The 15430-nt window shown below is 34.1% G+C and overlaps 1 long non-coding RNA gene across 4 annotated transcripts in view; it reads left to right on the top strand.

Moving 5' to 3' along the window:
• LOC103097316 (uncharacterized) overlaps positions 1-15430 on the top strand; it is a 106579-nt gene that overhangs the window by 71842 nt on the left and 19307 nt on the right. For 2 of the 4 annotated variants that reach the window (XR_008916135.1, XR_008916134.1), the window contains exon 4: positions 4595-4652. This is a non-coding gene — a long non-coding RNA (uncharacterized LOC103097316). Of the gene's footprint in view, positions 1-4594; positions 5745-12462; positions 12501-15430 lie in introns of those variants that run through there. The other 2 variants (XR_008916136.1, XR_461437.3) reach the window with 2 other exon arrangements.

Here is a 15430-nt window from a genome sequence, read left to right as displayed (position 1 = left end):
GTGAGGAAACTGAGAACTGGAGAAGTTAGAAAAATTGCTAAAAGTCTTACAGGTCATAAGCAGAATATCTGGGAGAGATTTTTAAATTTTCTTTTAGAATTAATCCCATTTAAAAAGCCAATAATTTCTTTTGACAGATTTTTTTCTCTAAATCATCACCATGTAAATAATTATTAGAAATTTACCATATAGGTCATATTCTTTTTTAATGTACTTGCCCTGGAGAAAATGAGATTAATAAAGTAACAATGTTAACATTTATCTGACATAATTTTTTTACTTATCCTGAGAGAGTAATTATACTCAATGCTGACCCATGCATTTATTAATCGATGGACAGGTTATTTATAAGATTCTGGATCCAATATTTTTTCTACAGTATGCAGCAATTCCCCATAAAGTCTCTGGGTATGAAATTTTACATTTGTAACTGTGATCTCACAAATAAAACTGAGGACAATATAAAAATGTAAAAAAGTCCTGTAAATTGTGCCCTATCTTAATAATTTGGTTCAATCTAAGGAAAATTTCAAAGCATCTCTCTATTCGTCTACTATCTATCATCATAATAGAAATAGCTTTAGCTGAACTCCAAAGCAACTTTACTTCTCTATCTATTTAAGTATATGAAGTTGCTGAAAATCTTGGATCCAAGGTACATGACTATACAATATTACCCCTTGAAATGCATAAGAAAATATGTATAAAAGGTTCCTAGTGTAGGGACAAGATGGAACAGAAATACTCTATGAATGGTGAAGCCCTTTGGTGCTGCTGTTTGCAAGTGGTACTGTGCTGATCATCTGAAGGCCCAGAATAAAGATAATTAACATGGGATCCCTCAGAATTGGAAGGCTCTTCTAGAGGTACCTAATGCCATCCATATCTGAAAAAGAATCTCAACTACAACATAACCAATAGTTAGCAATCAAGAGCTTATGTAAAGAAAGATCTCCAATGAATATAAACTCCTTCCCTCTAGAAATGACCATTTATGTAACTCTTTAAAGCTTTCAAAGCACTTTCTACATGGTTTGAGGCATTGTGGTGCTGTGGGAAATACTGAGAGTTAGAAGAGAAAACTCCAGACCAGTGCCCTGGCATATGCATCTTGGGTGACCTTACTTTACAAGTCACTTAACCTTACCCTGGTACAGCTCTGCCTCTCACATTTAGGCAAACCAGTTAACCTTTTTTAGATCTCAGTTCTCCCATCTTTAAAATGAAGGAGTTGTTCAAGATGACTTTTAGAGTCCCTTTCATCTCCAACTATATCATTCTTTGAGCCTATTAGCCCATCTTGTGTAATATGCTGTACAGTATCAAACTAGGATAGTGTTTTATATCTAGCTGGTGCTTAATACACATTTTTCAACTGATTTTTGAATAAAAAGTGTTTTTTATATCTAGCTTCATGGAGAAAATCTGAAACTCAGTTGAAAAAAGGTTAATGTAAAAAGTGAATGTTGTTGCTTTTGATTTGTGTGGTTTTTTCCAAGTGCCACCATTTTAACTGGCCCAAATGTCTAACAGGCAGTAGAAATTAATTCCATTTGCTTTTAAATCATTACTCACTGCTGAAGTACTTGAATGTTGTGTGTCCTAATTAATAGCTATTTTATACTCCAGGCACTTGAACCCTTTGCCAGGGCTTCGTTTTCAAACCCTATAATCACACACCTTCCTAAAGACTCAAGGCTGCAGACAATGAGTCCTTCAAGCTATCAGCTTCAGCTAAAACTCATAGTGACACAGACTTTCTGGCTCTGATTTACTTGCTGAACCCTTCCCTGGAGGACTGCCCATTTGGAGACAATGCACAAGCCCCTGAGGGCAGATTACTTGCTTCAGTTGTTGGCCATATCAGCTGAAAGCTGTCACTTGAGCAAAGGGAGAGACCTAAGAGGCTCCTAGGAGAAAAAATAATAACAACCCCCAGCCACCCCCCCAATCACAATCAGCCTCTTTAGGTTACATCTGTTGTCTTTCATTCTAGACATTGTTGAGAGTCTATTTACACAAGAGCCTTAATTCTGCACTCCTCACTCAGGGAAAATAGTCACTGGAATAAACAGTGTCTTGCTAACTTAGGTGAAGACTGCCAACTCAGGTCTTCAGGACAATTTAAAGGAGGGACAAAAGTTATCCTCCTGATCCTGTGCAGCTTGCTGACCCAGAAGTGGGTGACTATTCCTTAGAGATGTTGTAGAGGAAATTTCTATTAAGGTATGGATTAGATTAGATCTGAGATCCCTTCCAGCTCTGAGTTTCTACGATTCCTCACTGTAATGTGAACCTATTCTTATTTCAAATAAACGAAAATCCATTTTTAAAGTGGGTTACTTGGTCAATTGTTTCTAAGTTAAGTAATATAATAATTAGAATCAAAAGCAAACTGCAGTCTAGCTACCATTTTCCAAGCACTGTTCAGTGATTTTATGAAATTGACTTTGCCATAACGTAAGAAAATTCTCTACAATGAGCTCTCATATATGTATGGACGACAGCTAAACTCTCCATTCAGTTGTTTCTAGGAAATTTATTCCCTAAATAATGTAGTCAGAGAAAATGTATGGAAAGTAGTCCTCTCCTATTGAGAGAAATGGTGTGACAAGATCAGAACCCTGTCACAGAATTGGAAAGATAGGAAAGGAATCTGGTAGCTGGGTTTAGCTTTCAATAGTCAATGTCTGGAAAAGTTATCTTCTTGTTTTCCAGATTCTGACAGAACAATCAGGACTTTGCAAACAATCCTAAAAGGCTGATACTGATGTTGTGCCAATCTTGAGGAGAGCAATGGAAAACTCTCACAAAATTCTGTATTTACTTTAATTTGGAATATGACTCCCCAGTCTATTTTTTTCTGAGTGAGAAACTCTTAAGTAGTCTGTGTTAAGAAATGAGCTTTCTTGAATTGTAGGAAAATCTAAACAGGGAGTGAAAAATCAGAAATGATAAATTCAGCTTGGTTTTCTTTGTTCAGTGTATTTTCCAGATAAGAATGTATGGTTTGTTGAATAGTTTTGACTTATTATAAGTAGCATTCTACAGTTGCCTTTGTACATTTCATTAAGAAATCGAGTCATATCTTATCATTGTTGTATGGTACCATAATGAATAACAATATTATAGATGGAAAGGAACAGAGAAATCATCTTGTTTAGTTCTATGCTTTTTTAAAAATCTGTCATGAATTCCTTTAAAGATCTGATAAGGCTAATAGACTCCTTAGAATAAAATTTTTGAATGCTTAAAATATTTAGACCAAAGAAACTATATTTTAATATAATTATAAAAATATTTCTAAACATTCAAATTCATGGACCCTGGTCACAAATTGCTGATCTAGTTCAAACATTTTAACATATAAGGAAACTGGAGATCAGGAAGGTTAATGTTAGTACTTGGCCAAAATATCTAATAAGAAAAATTTGAAGTCTGTGTCAGGAGTCTTGAATGGAATGATTAGGCTTTCTGTATCTATCATTTTATCGTTATTAAAACTGTTCTGTATTTTTTGATTCTTAATTTACTCTTAAACAATTATAAAAGAATATAAGAAACTGCGTTGTAGTAGGTGAATTTTAGACCAGCACATAAATTACATTGTTCCTAGATTCAAGACCTGCCTCTGAGATTTTGTATCCATAATCAAACCACATAAATTCTCAATAAACCAGACAAACAAATCATACAGGAATTGCTAATCAGCATTGGTAGAAAAGTTTCCATGCTAGTGATCTTCCCACATCTGATGTATAGAGTTTAATCGTGGATTCCACATTTTAGGAAGAACAATGACAATTTGTAGTGGGTCCAGACAAAGGTGAGCAGGGTGGCAAATGAATTGAAATCTTTATTATATTGACTGAAAGAAAGACAAAAGGTATTAAAGAAGATGTAGTTTTCTTAAAGATTTAAGAAGCTGGTTAGTAGAGAAGGAATTAGACTCGTTTTTCTTAAACTCTAACTGGAAGCATGGGAGTAGACAGTATAGTCCATAGAGTATCAGGCTTGAAATCAGGAAGACCTTAGTTTCCATCTTGCCTCAGACACTTACTGGTTGGGTGACCTTGGGCAAATCATTTAACTTTTTCTTGCCTCAGTTTCCCAATAGCACCTACCTGGCTCAGTTGTTGTGAGGACCAAATAATACAATATTTGTAAAGTTCTTGGCACAGTGCCTAGTACATCGAAGGCGCTATATAAATTCTTATTCCCTTCTCCCCAATAGTGGGAACTTACAGAGAGAGAGATCTAGTTTCAACATTCCACCAAATAGAGTTATCCAGATTGGGAATGGGCTGCCTGTAAATGTAGAGTTCTCCATCTCTGGACATCTTTAGCAGAAAAGTAACATAGCAAATTGTCAGGTATACTCTACTTGTAATTCTTACTTACGCAATTTGGATTAGATACCCTCTGAGATCTCTTAAAGCTTTGAAATTTTGTGATTCTGTGGTAGTTCCTTTTACTATATGGAATCCCACCTCCAGGTCTGTCTCTCTCTTACAAAGTAACTTCTAAATTAAAAATAATTAGAAGAGATATTCTAACATGGGTATAAAACTAAAAAGATTTTCATTTGTTCTAGTCTTTTTAGCCCAAGGAAGAAAAAGAGAAAGAAGAGAAAAGATGAAATGGGAATGAAGGTAGGTGAAAATTTGAATATTTGTCTTCAAAAGGGATAGAGATCTTTGGGATCATTTGGGCACAGAAATCACCTTGAATACTTAGTTACTCCTAAATGGAGGTAAGGAGGGAAGGCAAGGAAAGATGAGGGGCATGAATAAAAAGGCATTACTTCAAAGGACCAAAGAAGTGCTAGCCTCTTTCTATATATGACATTGCTGTGATCACACCTACCAGAAGGAAGTGTGAAGTTTTAGGCTCTTTTTTTGCCATAAATGAAGTTGTAAGAAGTGAAAAGAAAGAAGAAATTCAGATTAGTAAAATGATTAGTAAAATAAAGATGATTTATTATTATCTAATGTTTTGAAAACCCAAGTGTTATCATTTGATCGTGATCATAGTGAATTTTCTACATATATATGATAATTCATATACCATTTTAAGACTTACAAAACACCTATTTCACAATTATAGGAACTGCTGAAATTAGGGTTCAGCTATTTAAAGGCCCCAGAGACAACCTTAATTTGTTTGTTCAACCAATGGCATTGTTCCCTTCTTGACACAATCAAAGAGGAGTTTTCACCTCATAAAAGGATCAGGGCATAGATTCATCTTTTGAGTTAGTTTAATACCTTATTAACATTTTGTGATTACCTGGGATGAGAGGGAAACTCTCTCTTATATTTCATTATCTCCACTAAAAAAAGTCAAAGGTTGGCATTTCTAGGAGCAAAGAAAACAAATTGAGAATAATAATTTTTAAAGTGTGAAAGAAATATTTTTTAGGGTGACAGGTTGGAAGAGAAGGTAAAAGAGGAAGAAAAAATTTTAAATGAACATCTAGACCTCAATTCAACCATTCCTAAATTGAGGATCAAATTAAATGTTCTCTTAGGTCCTGTAATGTTTTAACATTCTAGGACTGTCTAACCATAACCCTTCTAATTATTCTAGAATATTCTCAAATAAATTAGGATGTGCTCTTTTTATTTCTTCTTGTTAGATCAATGATCTCAAACATTAGGGGAAAACTGTCATTATGATCTAAAAATCTGTGAGTTTTGCTATATTTTTTCATATGGCCAAATTCGTATCCATCCAAAATAAAATTAATTGTAATTCTCTGAAAACCTATCTTCCTCTAAATTTCACAATTTCTGATGATGATAACATGTACATTTCCTTATTTTTCATTTTATGGGTCTCTACCTTTGTTCAGGTTTTAATTTTCTCTTTCTTAGACTTATAAAATGGTCTACTAATTGGCTACTCTAGTTCTAGTCTTTCTCTTCTCTCATCCATCCAGCTGCTGTTGTTCAGTTATTTTTTAGCCATGTTCAACTCTTTGTGAGCCCATTTAGGATTTCTTAGTAAAGATATTAGAGTGCTTTGCCATTTCTTTCTCCAGTTCATTTTACAGATGAGGAAATTGAGGCAAACAGGATTAAGTGACTTGCCCAGTTAGTAAGTATCTGAAGCCTGATTTGAATTCAGGGAGATGAGTCTTGCTAACTCCAAATCCTATACTTTATCTGCTTTGTCATATCCATCCTGCACCGTGCCACATCACTCTCCCCCCCCCCAAACACCATATTATCAATCTCTCTATTCAGAATTCTTAAAATTTTCTCTCTATTGTCACTAGGATAAACTGTAAAACCATCAACATGATTTTTATAGACTTTTTCAATATGTTTCCCATGATCTCATATTTCTACCACCTGCATGTGGCCATAGTCTAGTCATACTGGCCTCCTAACAATTCTCTTTAAACTAGATTACATTTCTCAGATCTATTTCTTTGCAAAAATACTCCCTCCCAATCTCTTTGCCTGCAATGTATTGTCATTTTTAACAGATAGCCAATAATAGTTGGGTGGATCAGAAGGACTTCATAGTGAAAGGAGATACATTTTATATATTCCCAGAAAATTGTAAACTTCTAAGGGCAAAAATTATGGCTAGTTTTGTCTTTCTAAGTTTCAGTTACTGGAGCCAGCTTTGCATACAGTGGGAGTCTAATAAGTGTTTCTGGAATTGAAATTCTCTACTAAAGTGAAATGACGGTTGAACTGCTATAGTATATCAGAACGGCAATTATCTTAAGCTCTGCCACTTTGACTCCTGGTAATTCAATTTCACTTATTTAAAATTGTTCTGTTTTTTTCCAAATCCTTTTATTGTTGCTTTCCCCAAATTTCTGATTTAACATACATTTGTTTGTTCCTTTGCACCCAATTTAACTTGATACATACTTTCTTAGTCCATGGGTAATTCAATTTTCTTTCTCCTTCTTGCTTTTCAAAAGATTACCCTCAACCCCTAAGATTCAAGTAAGTCTAAAGAAGTAGAGTGTTGCATTCTAAATCATTTTGCTAGAGATCTAGGAGTGTACCTATTATTAAAAATAATTATATCACCCCAAATAATCACAAGTAGTATCTGTTTTCAAAAACCAAAAAATGGGGATGAAATAAAATTCAATAAGTTGTCAAAGATGAAATAGCTTTTACTTTAGAGTTGCCTGTTCTTAAAAGTTCTGAATAAAAAGTTAGCTTGTATCTTGAAACAGTTTACAGATATACTAGAATCCATAAGGGACCAACACTCATATTCAATCAATAATCCGTATCAATAGTTCTGATGAATAGACCTCCAGCAAGCTTCAGGGTGCTAGGTTAACTTTTCATGTCTCATCTCCTCCTATTTGCATTATTTAAAAACAAACCCATACAACAATAAGTGTATTAAAAATACAAAAGGCTTTTTATTATTTATAAAGATATTATTGAAAAGTATACATTTGACCACAAAATGGATGGATGAGCTAATAGAACACTTAAGTACTCTCCAGCAATTCCATCATTGGCATATCCATAAGCCACGTAATTACAAAGTCAGTTAGGCCTGAATCTTAAGGCCTCCCATTTCAGAGATTAAAGGAGACAATTTTAACTCCACTCAAGTATCTGCCTCTTTCTACCACTCAATGCATTAGTAATAATGTTCTCTTTACTATAATCTAGGTGCCCAATCTCAGGAAAGACAGATGTTTCAATAGTCCCAGATCTATCCTGCCTTCACCACATATTCACTCTTGATGTACATACATCATTTCCTGGCTGTCTGCAATCATGCCCATCTGTTCACATGGCACTCTGCCCATTTAGAATTAATTCTTGCTTCATTTCACTAAGTCATAGATTTTAAATAAGAGTGGTTTCTATGGATGTTAGATTTAGTGGGATGGGGGAGGGCAGGGAACACCACCACACTGCAACCAGGAATATATACCATCAGAGCTTATGGGCGATGACATTTTTTGGACAAGCAGCTGCTATACTATCAGGAAAAGGTAGCAATTTGCTCTCTAGATTTGGATTTTTAGAAGCTCGGGAAAAAATGTTTTTACTGTTTGGAAGTTTGAGCTTCCACACTTCCTAAAGACACTGAATGTCCTTTTAAAGATTCCTTAGGTTTGTGATGTAAACTATATTGTGAAACCCAAAGCAGCTACAAGCCTATGAAGTATAAAAATGGATGCAATTCAGTATTCATTTTTATTTTTCATGAAAGTGCCTGTAAACATCTCCATGATGTGTTGCTATGTTCTAGTCTTCAAAACATTCAAACATGTGAAGAGTTCAGGAATTCTTCCAAATTCCAAGAAGCTTGCATGCTCATTTTTTAAAAAGGGGAAAAATCAATCAATAAGCATTTATTATGTGTTTGCTATGTGCCAGGCATTGTGGTAAAAGCATTGGAAAATCAACTTCAATCAAATGTCGAAATTCTCCATTTCTGTAGTCACAAAAATTGAAATCTTTGACATCTGAGCAACTTCCTCAATTGCAAAACTTAAAATCTATTTACATCTTAAATCTATTTTTTCTTTTCCACAAGATGTCTTAAAAATCATGCTTTAGAAATATGCACTATTTACATGCATATAAAATAATGCATATTAGAAAACATCTGTTCTGAATTTTGCTGCATGCTCAGAATATTTTTATCTCAGTATTCCCTAAAATAGACCTGGTTACTAAGATGAAGCCACCTCTTATTTTTAAATTTCCTACTGCTCATGCCAGGAAGACATCTTTGCAAGACATTGATACTCTGGAAACACTCCCATTAATGGAATATCAGCTTTAACTAAAATAAAAGTTGTATTAAAAAACAGCAGGAAAATTGACCCCCTTCCCACCTCCTGCCCCATGTGCCTCAGGTCATTTCCCACAGTGGAAATGAAAGCTTATATAATAATGTCTGTGCCCTAAACAGCAGTTGTTAGCTGTTTGTAACTAATTAGTTACTCAAGGGAAACTATAATAATTTTCAAGAGAGCCACGAAATGTTTAGATTGAGTTTTCTGTTTAAGAGTATATTACTGGAAAAGGAATAGTAAATCAGCAGGGTCATGGAAAGATCTTTAATGATGTTAATCTGCTTTGGGAGCTCCATTAAAAATGTGGCTATCTAATATTTGTGAACCAAACTTAGCTTGTGCTTTTAAAAGAAATATTTTAGCATACACTTAGGTGATGATCCCTTAATGAAGGCTGGGGTGGGGTGAAAAGAATTAATCAATTCTGAGCTCAAAGTCTTCATTTACCAGAATCATTACTGTTTTCCCCCAGCAACACTTTTTAATTTACCAGGAAATAGAAGTTAGAAAAATACTCAAATTTATTGCTACAGCTATCCTCTAAGTAACAGTTTCTCTCTCCATATCATTACAAAAATTATGTTTTCATGGTGTCACATTTGGAAATTAATTGTAGAAAACATATCAGAGTATTCAAAAACATTAAGAAATCTTTATGATTGCATTTGTTAAAAATAGTCTCTTAATTCTTCTATTGACTGGATGATGTAGAGAGGGAAAGAGAGTTGGCTTTGGGGTTAATTTCCTTCAATAAAATAAAGGAGTGGTCTTTTAAGGTGTCTTCCAGCTTTATATCTCTGATTCTATATATTTCTAAGTCTGGAGATTCTGGATTCAAGTCTCTTTCTCTGACATATACAATTAAAACTCTCAATGCTCCAAGCACTCTGTAAAGCAAGCAATTATAGAAGAGCTACAAAGGGAGGTTCTACACTGGGATTTCCCTACATTGATGAAGAGAAGTTTCCTACACTCATTAAAGCGTGAGTCTAATGTCTGCCCCCAAAAGCATTTTATTTAATGTTCTGGAAGACTATCAGAATAATATGTATATGAGGAATACTCCATGCCTTTGTCTAACTTTATTGCAGAACTTTCTAATTATTGTTTTTTTTTTCAAGAAATATACAGCATCCAGAAATTAATGGCAAGTGTAAATAGCATAAGAATCTATGATCAGAGAGCCTATGTGTGATTCCCCAATCCTTCATCCTTCTTCCTATTATTTTCCAAAAACCCTTAAAAAGGAGAGCAAAAGTAATTAGTGAAACATGCTCCACATAAAAGGCAATGCCAAACAGATTGTCTGACAATGGAAAGAATATCAATTTTCCAGATACTGATATAACTTAATTATATAAAAGCAGCAGGAATGTTGGATAAGAAATACAGCAACATGAGCTCTGTTGAGGTAATTTTGTTCCTTTTGTTGCCTTTTATTTAAAAGTTTAAAAAAATTCTTTCTTATCTAAAATGAGTCCAGAAAACAAAAGAAGGACAGAGTGACGTTTTCCCAAGGTTCATTATTATTATACACTAGCATTTTTACTGTTTGGTATGATTACTAGTATTGCCCTCAAAGGACTATAATACAAGTGCTTCCATAACAGATATTTGGGGTTGGATGATAACAAGGTTACCCTGAAATGTAATGCAACTAGTTTGGGAACAAACAAGCAGAACAGAAGAGATCCTGGTAATGCTCACATTGCTCAGTTCAGCAAACACCTAAGATGTGAATCCCACAGGTAAGATGTCCTAGGACATCATTCCAATAATGCTGCCATTTTAATGAAAATTCCCCCTTCCTTGGGAATTTTAAACTCTTCTGGGTAGGGCGAGTAGGGGAATAGAAAGCTCCCCTCCTACCACACACCCCTGCCTGCCTTTGATAGTGGATTCAAAAATGCAAACATCTAAAGCACTTAAAACATTTTCCCTTGGTTAAAGTAGGAGAAGGAATGAACAAGTTATGTAATACTATTTAGGATAGGGGAGGAAGAGGCTCTATACCTGTGTTCTCACTGGTACTAGAAACTCCTGGTGAAAAAATTCCCTCCTGACAGTTTTAAACAATTGCCTGGGGCACTGAGAGATTATTACTTGCCTACTGTGACAAAATCAGCATGTGTCAGAAGCATAGTTTGGACCCAGGTCGTGCTGACCTTGAGGCCAAGCTTCTAGCTACTTACTTTACATTACCTTTCCACTATTTGAAAGGATATATTTTGAAGATAGGACTAGAAATTCAGAAAACAGATTTATGTGAGTGCATGGGACTTGGCTCTGAAGTCTGGTAGCAACTTCTTATGCTTTTTCTTCTTAAGTAATCTGTTTCTCACTCAATTCAATTCAGTGTTCAGTAAATCCTATGCCAGCTACTTTGGTAGGTACTGGGGTTTCAAAGATCAAAAAATGTGAAACTGTCCTGAACTTGATTCTTTTATACTTTACTGAATGAAAATTAACAAACATAGACAAGTTAATACAAAATATATACTAAGGGGTGATGGGAAGAGTAATGAACAAATAGGTCAGTTAGGAAAGGTCTCCGAGATTTAAGGTTCAAATATACACAGAGATTTGGGATCCCTTAATGGTGAATAGTTGCTTCCTCAGCTCATCAATATTGAGGCAGCTTAGTTAAAATGATTTATTTTGTTTCTAATAATATCAAATTGAGTGGTTAATTGTCGATCTGTAGGCATCATAGAATATACGAAGAGCTGTATAGGGAGTGGTTGCTTTGAAAAGAAACTTTACAGAAAGAGATTTAGCCTTGTAAATATAATTCCATGTTCTCTCTTTTTTTTAATGCATTCCATTCATAGCATCATTGACAGTTATGGAAGGGACATTAGAAGTTATGTAATCCAACTCCCTCATTTTACAGAAAAGGAAACTAAGGCTAAGAAATATTATATAATTTGCCTAAAGTGATAAAGATATTCTGCCCTCGTCAGACCTATGCCTGGGTATTTTATTCAATACTGGCCATCTCGTTTTAGAAAAGAAATTGCTAAACAGCAGTGTTCAGAGGAGGGCAACTCAAATGGTAAAGGACTTAAAGATTGTGGCATATGAGAAATTAGCTAAAGGAATTTGATATCATTAGATTCAAGAAGAAAAAAATTAGAAAACATATCAATATCTTTAAGTACAATGTGTTTTCCTATCTTTTGAAATCTTTCAAAAATTTGCTCAAAGGATCACTATTTGGAGAAGATAATTTAAAAGTTTAATGAAAGCAATCAACCTTCTCCCTCCTGGCAACCCCACTCCCTCCTTCAATCAATTCAATAAAACTGAAGCAGATGAACAAGGCACTGTGATAGGATATAAGTATTGATTGTTATTTTCTATAGTGAATATTATTTATTTCTAAATCTGGGCTATTAACAACGGAATGCAGATTCATTTCTCATAGGATATCTATGGATTGGGTCTTAAGGGTTGAGTGTGATAACTAGGAATTCACATTATACTTACATCATGAATTCATTGTTGTTTCCAGTTATCCACAAGTCAATGTGAATGAGGAATTAAAGAAGGTTTGGGGAAGGGGTTGGGGGTGGAATTTGGTAAAGCTAAGAATCAGGTCATAGGATTTAGAAATGTGAGACTTTAAAACTGACTGAACTAGCTTCATAATTTTACAGAAAAAGAAACTAAGATTCGGGAAGGAAGAGGCTCACTAGTAAGTATTGGACCCAGCATAGGAATACACATTTAGAGCTGAAAGGAATATTGGAGATCTTCTAAGATCAAAGAATCATAAATATGGTACCAGAAGGTACCTCAGATGTCCTCTAATCAAGCTTTTCATTTTACAAAAGAAGAACGTGACCCGAAAAGGTTGATAGTTTTGGAATAAGTCACACACACAAAATCAGGAGAATTGGAATTCAAATTCAAATCCTTTAATTCTGAAAGCAGTTCTATCTACATATCCAAGGGAATATTTATTTCCATTTTCCTGTTTCAGAAGCATATATAAATTCATGAGAGTAAGGAGTCTGGATTGCCAAGAATGTAAGGTCTTAAAGTGCCATAAATGGCATTAAGTTCTTCTTCAAGAAGAATCTTATTAATTTTCTCTGGGACTGTGTACTTCATTCATCAACGGAAAGAAGTCACCTCTACAAATGTTGCAGCTGTTCAACAGCTGCCCTGCAATACAAAATATCCATTTTAAGACAGGAAACCAGGCAGAATAGTGTATCCAATTGGGATTTCATGGTGGAGGTGGGGAGGCACCTTGGTTGGCAATTGTTCAGAAGAGTCTCCTGTCCTACAAAAGTAAGCAAAATAAATTCTAAATTCTTGTGACTGAAAAATAAATATTCAATAACAAGATGAGAAAAATCATATGCCAAATCTTAAGTATGATGGTAGTTACTCCCAAGAAGTCTAATAAAATATAGATGGATGGTGATGTCCATAAGCCAATCTAAATACTTATTAAAATCTAAAATATGGTATAACTATATTATCATGTATTTGTGACTCAAATACAATGTATGTATATCTTACTTTATACATATATATTTTCCTGAAAAGTTTTCCTGAAAAAATGTTACCCTAGTATATTGAATTTTTATAAATCTAATTGTGATGAGACTGGCAACCTGGAATAGGAGAAAGAATACTGGATTTTGAATAAAAAAAAATATGTTTTTCCCCATGGCTATGAGCTATGTTTGTTGGGAAGACACAACTCTTTCTGAGTCTCAGTTTCCTCATTATATATAATATATACATATATTATATAAAGTAGGCAGAATAATGCTTTCAATACTTCTATCTCTCTGGGTTTTGTGAGGAAAGTACTTTGTAAACTCTAATGTACATATTTGAATTGTCATCATCACTATTTTCCCATACTAATTTCAGAGGCAATGCCCCAACTTGGATAATGTGTTTTCCTATTTTATACCTTGTCTGATATTAATAATCTGATATTTTGTATTCATTTTCTTACCCCCAATTTAAGTCTTACTGGTTTTTCTCTGTCTTCCTGATAAATACACAATATTACCTTAAGAAGTACTTAAGAAGCTAACTTTTCTCTTGGTCAACATTTTAATAGACTGAAATAGCATTCTATAATTCAAATAAACTAATTTTTACAACTTTAAGAAATTAATTTGTTTTCCTATATTCAGTTTTCCTAAACAGGAACACTCTTCTCAGTCTGAATTTTTAATATAGATTTGAGAAGGTACATTTGTTACCTTATATCACCATAAGTCTATTCCAGGAATAAAATCCTTTGTTGTTTTATTTTCCTTTCCTTGGATACAATTTAGATGTTTTAAACAGTGCCATGGCATTATTGTTCAAAGTAAAATTACATTTCTGTCTTTTCAAAATTAGAAGGAAATCATTGTGATAAAGCAGGTTTACCAGTGTTGATTAATGTCTATTAGTTCTCTGGGACAGTAAAACAGTAAAAACAATAGGTATGATTAATTGATGATGACCAATTATTATTTAACAACCATTAAAATTATTCTTAGTCATTGCCTAGAATGATAAATTCTCTCTGTGCCATGTCTACCCCTCCATACTTTTGCTAACTCTCTCTGTTCTTTATATGCTTTAAACAAATCAAGAGCCAGGTCTATAATATAATTCTTAACATATACTCCCCAATTGTAATGGCTCTTCTCTTTGGAGTTCTCATTTTTAAGAGTCTGGACCTAATCATTGGTGTAATGAGGAAACCATTTCAGATTCAGGGAGTTCCAAAGAGTTAAGCAGAACTTGCCCAAAGTCTGACTGTCAGTTGGTTGGATTGAAAGCCAGGACTTCTGGACTCTAAGATCTAATGTCTAACCCCTGTACCATACTGCCTTTCTGAGACCTACATAGCACTCTCTTATCATATTTTATTATATATTTTAATTATATGTGTATGTTTAATTATCTATGTTACCCCAAATGGACTCTAAGGAGATTTTTCTTGTTTAATAATGCTCTTCAAATATGGAAGTACTTCTTTTAAATCTATCCAATTGCATTGCAGAAATAATATAAACGTGACAAAATTGGGGGCTATAAAAATATGGAAGTCTTTTTTAAAATGCTCATAATTTAAATTTAATGCCACAAAAGAACCAGAAAGGCTACTTGAATTCCATTTCTAATTCATATTTCTAATTTCTATTATCTAATTTCATATTTCTAATAATCTAATTCATTTCTAATTCATAATAGCTGCCATTGGGAAGGGCTTGGGTGGCAGGAGGTAAGGTAATCTTGGGTAGGAGATTATAAATCCACATATTGTGGGTTTAGCTATTGCCTGGAATATTAATGCCCCCACTTCATCTTTGTTATCACTTAAGTTGCCTAATTCTATTCAGATGAAAAGGTAGCCAATGATGTCTTTCATATGAAAGTTGAAAGCTAGAAGAATATCAAGTTACTACTCAGGAACTTTTATATTACAACTTTTAGTAACTATTTCCATGACTTTAAATTCTTCTGGGTCCCAGAGTTCTTTTTCTATTTTTTTTTCCTTTCACCCAAAAACCTTTTTTTTGTTCCTTGAATTCATTTTCAGATATCTTGCCTGTGAAGTTAGAACTATCTAGAAGCCCATGTGAAGTCAAAGCCTGTAGG

The sequence above is a fragment of the Monodelphis domestica genome, chromosome 2, assembly GCF_027887165.1.
Source record: "Monodelphis domestica isolate mMonDom1 chromosome 2, mMonDom1.pri, whole genome shotgun sequence".
NCBI lineage: Eukaryota > Metazoa > Chordata > Mammalia > Didelphimorphia > Didelphidae > Monodelphis > Monodelphis domestica.
This window is presented reverse-complemented; position numbering and strand designations above follow the sequence as displayed.